Source organism: Grammomys surdaster, unplaced genomic scaffold (assembly GCF_004785775.1).
Source record: "Grammomys surdaster isolate TR1022 unplaced genomic scaffold, NIH_TR_1.0 66, whole genome shotgun sequence".
NCBI classification, from domain to species: domain Eukaryota; kingdom Metazoa; phylum Chordata; class Mammalia; order Rodentia; family Muridae; genus Grammomys; species Grammomys surdaster.
The window spans coordinates 496,156-500,511 of NW_021604568.1; positions in this window are offsets into that span (position 1 = coordinate 496,156).

A 4,356-nucleotide genomic window follows, 5' to 3' on the forward strand; every position below is an offset into this window, starting at 1 on the left:
CATCCCAAAAAAATAGACTTAAAGATTGTAGCCATAACCATATCATGCTTAAGAGTGAAAAACTACAATAGTACAAAATATAGTCAGTCAGTGTTCAAATATTCAATTCTCCTCATTTTTATTTTTTTTTAAAGACAGAGTCGTGCTGTGTACTCTAGACTGGATTTGAACTTCAGATTTTCCAGACTCAGCCTCCTGGATGCTGGGTTCACAGGGGTGTGCCATCATACACATATAGCTCTCTATAGTGTCATAGTGGATTCTGTTGTGCTGTGCTATGAAATGGTAGTTAGCTCTAGAAACTCATCCTCCTTTTTTCCCTCTCTCCCCTTACTGGCCTCCTCTTCTTTTACAAAACAACTTTAGACAGGGTGTTCTATTCTTCCGTCAGAAGTTGCATACTGAATGTCTGCCTCCTTTTGTGATGTAAACAGCCATCAGTGATTATTATTTAAACACATGGCTTTATTAGTTGTCAGCAAAGCAGTGACAAACAGATACTGCCAGTGGTATCCCTTTCTTGTCTGTAAGCCTTGAAAGGGGACGTTTCTCATGAGTTTGGTCATCTGGTACAGTTTATGCAGCAAAGACGTTGGAGTATTGATATTTCCCCCATTATAAACATTAGCCATACTGCATATCTGATGAGTTCCAACCTGTTGTGGTTACTATTTCGATTGTTTCTTCAACTTTTCCTATGTTAACTAATGGTATCTACTTGGGACTGGCCCCAAGTCATTCTGGTGTGGCCCTAGCAGTTTTGGATACCAGCCCTGCTTTCTGGTGTAACACAATGCTTCAAACTCACATTCTCATATGCTTTCTGCCTTAGGCTTGGGCTCAGCTACTTTCCCAAGGAGTCTGGTTTATTTTAGTGGGGAATAATAGTGACTATCACAGTCTTGGTGGTTGGAGCTATAAAGGAGGATTCCTTAAAGAGGCTGTGTCCACAAAGACTGATTGGCTTTAAACTGGAATGAAGTAGAGCTGTTGGAATGTTACGGGTCCAGAGGCTTGTTACTTTATCCTGGGCTGGCTTTAGCTCCCTCAATGGCCAGTCCTTACCCATTGTGTGTCAGAACTAACAACCTGTGACAAATAGATAAAAAAAATTGAATCTATTAACTGAGCAGACACTACCTTCCACCAACCCCAAAGCTAAGAATGCCATCAGGTAGCATCTTGGGCCTAGAGTAAAGCCTCCCCCATCTTGCTATACCCACCTCTCTGATGTACCCACCAATGTATTTTAAACTTGTCTTGACTTATGACTTTCTTTGTTCTGTAGAACTATAACACTTCATAATATTATGTTTATGTTGGACAATGGAATTTGGAGCAACCTAAATCTGTGTTCCTGAACCATGGTCACTAAAATGGCTCAAAAATATTATTTTTCTATCTCTTATTCCCTTTGGGATAAGAGTTGTGGTTCTCCCCATCTCCTTGTGAGAACGAACATGCAGGCATGCAGGAAGGAGCCCATGGATATTTGTGAAGATAGCATTCAAGACAGGAGGAAGAGCAGAGCACCTCCCTGAGGCTGGACCAGAAGGAGCAAGAATACAGTAAATGAGAACAATGAAAATGGAGCAAAGGTCATAAGGGGCCTGGCAGGAGTTTTGCTCTTCTTGTCATGAGGTGGAGCCATCACAGGATCTCCAGCAGGGGAGTGATAGACTCCTTTGTTTTACCTTAGTATTACGGATGCTTTGTCAAGACTTCACTAACTGAGCAGAAAACAGGAGACTGGTGAAGAGGCTGTCACGATTCAGCTGACAACTGGTACAGTCTGGATGAGTACAGCGGCTGAGGAGGCAGTGAGATCAGGATCTGGATACATCATCTTGTAGGAGAAAACCACAGCATTGGTTGAGGGATTAGACATGCAGTTCCAAGAGAGAAAACTGAAATATGACTCTAAGGTTTATGGGCTGAAATATAAATGAGATTATAAAGCAGCATGATGCTGTGGTAGCATTTGATGGGGTGAACACGGTGTCATTGTTCTGCCCATGTGGCAGAAAGCAAGGAGACAGAGGTAGAGCAGGCCCAGAGCGACCACATGAGGAGAATGGGAATTTTACCTATAAGGACACGAGGATTCTTACAGAATAACATTATCAAGATACACACTTCAGAAAGGCCATCTGTACAATGGTGTGTACAAAGATTGACAGCCCCAGACCTGTGGGTACTGCATTGTAGGCAAACATAAAGGTCCCAGAGTCTCATTAACCTAGGTTCAAATACTAGCTCTACCACATACTATCTTCATCAAGATACTCAATCTTGGATCTAGAGAGGTGGCTCAGCAGTTAGGAACACTGACTGTTCTTTTAGAGGTCCTGAGTTCAATTCCCAGCAGTCACATGCTGGTGGCTTACAACTATCTATATGTATGGTATATATATATATATATATATATATATATAAAACAAGTACACTGTAGCTGTCTTCAGACACACCAAAAGAGGGCATCAGATCCCATTACAGATGGTTGTGAGCCACCATGTGGTTGCTGGGAATTGAACTCAGGACCTCTGGAAGAGAGCAGTCAGTGCTCTTAACCGCTGAGCCATCTCTCCAGCCCCTCACAACCATCTATAATGGTATCTGATGCCCTCTTCTGGTGTGTCTGAAGAGAGCAATTGTGTACTATTATAATTTTTTTAAAGATACTTAATCTTTCTGAGTTCTGGCTCATAGTCTGAAGAATAAGAATACTAACAATTGTTAAATCATTGGGTTATTAGGATGATAAATGAGTTAATAGGCATTTAAAATTCACGCCATAAATTTTATTGTTTTAATCATCATTACTCCTGCATAGAGGGGATTGGCCATTAGAAGAATTCTAGCCTCACTTCTTTGGGCATGCTGTTTTATACAGAGTTTTATAAGGGTGAGATGTTGTAGAGACTGTATTAGCCTGTGCCTAAAATGAAGCAGAGGATGCAAGTCAAGTCAAGTTCATATGAAATAGGACTATTTAAAAATAAATGAGAGCCACACATCATTAAGCTGGGATGGAGAGGGAGTGGATAGTAGCAGTCTAGATACAACCGGTTGTAGGCCAAGGGACAAGGAAAGAATCAGTTACCAAGTCTTGGAGGGAAAGCGTTAAATAAAGGCAAGGGCTTTGAGAGAGGCAGAAATCTTGCACAAGAAGCACAGCTAACTTCAGGTAGTCCAGGAGGTCAGAGGAGCTAAGAAACCAAGCTTTTGATACAGACACCATGTGGAAGCAAGGAGGGTATCGTGGAGGAGCAACTCTAAAGCATCCAGCACACACAGATGATCAGGATTGCATTCTTCGATGAAGTTACCTTCTAGCTGGGTTTTAGAGATTTGTGGGCAGTTTACACTCACCACATGTACTTGGTTAAAAACTGACTCTGAGCACTGTATGTGGCAGATTATGACACTCTCCCGATCCTGTCCCTGAAACAGAGACAGCTGCTGAGACTGTGGCTTGTGATCATGCTACCCGGCCCATTCGCCTGGGTTCTTAGACTCGTTATTTTAAGGAGGCTCAGAGAGAACAGGCATCCTTTTGAAGCAGGGTAACTGGACATGGATTGTATTTACTTACACATTAAAAGGCTCCTAACTTCTTTTCTTCCTGACCTGGCATAAAGGGACACCAAGTTGCAGTCTCTCAGGCAGACGAGGGGTAACCACAGTGGCCGAGGTTATGGAAATGGAGAGGAGGCAGATTTGAGAACAGCAAGGAATAGAACAGTAGTATTTGGTCACCAGTAAGATGTGGGAAGTTATAGTTTTACAGAACAACAAAAGTCATAAGTCAAGGCAAGCTTAAAATAATATTGGTAGTTACATCAGAGAGGTGGTTAGAACAAGATGGGGGAAGCCTTTCTATAGGCCCAAGATGCTACCTGATGACATTCTTAGCTTTATGGTTGGTGGAAGCTAGTGTCTGCTAAACTCATAGATTTCAAAAGGTTTTTTACCTGTTCCTCACAGGTAGGTAGTTCTGACATACAGGTGGACAAGGGATGGCTATTCCGGGAGCTAAAAGCTAGCTCACACCAAGGTAATTAGCCTCTGAACCTGTTACATTCCAGCTTGCAGTTTGAACAGGTCAAGCAGTCTTTAGAGACACAGCCTCTTTCCAGGAACCTTGGTTCACAGGAATGCGTGAATTAAGAGGGAGTGGCCAGAGATCCAGTGAAGACAAAGTCAGGATCTGTGAAAAAGAGGCACAGGCTAGTGGCATATTTGTTTTTTAAATAAAAATAAAAACAGAAACAGAGCCAACCAAAATTGTGGGAAAAATGCATACAGCATAAAATCGACAGCATTGACCACCTTTGGCTATAGTTATAAAATCGA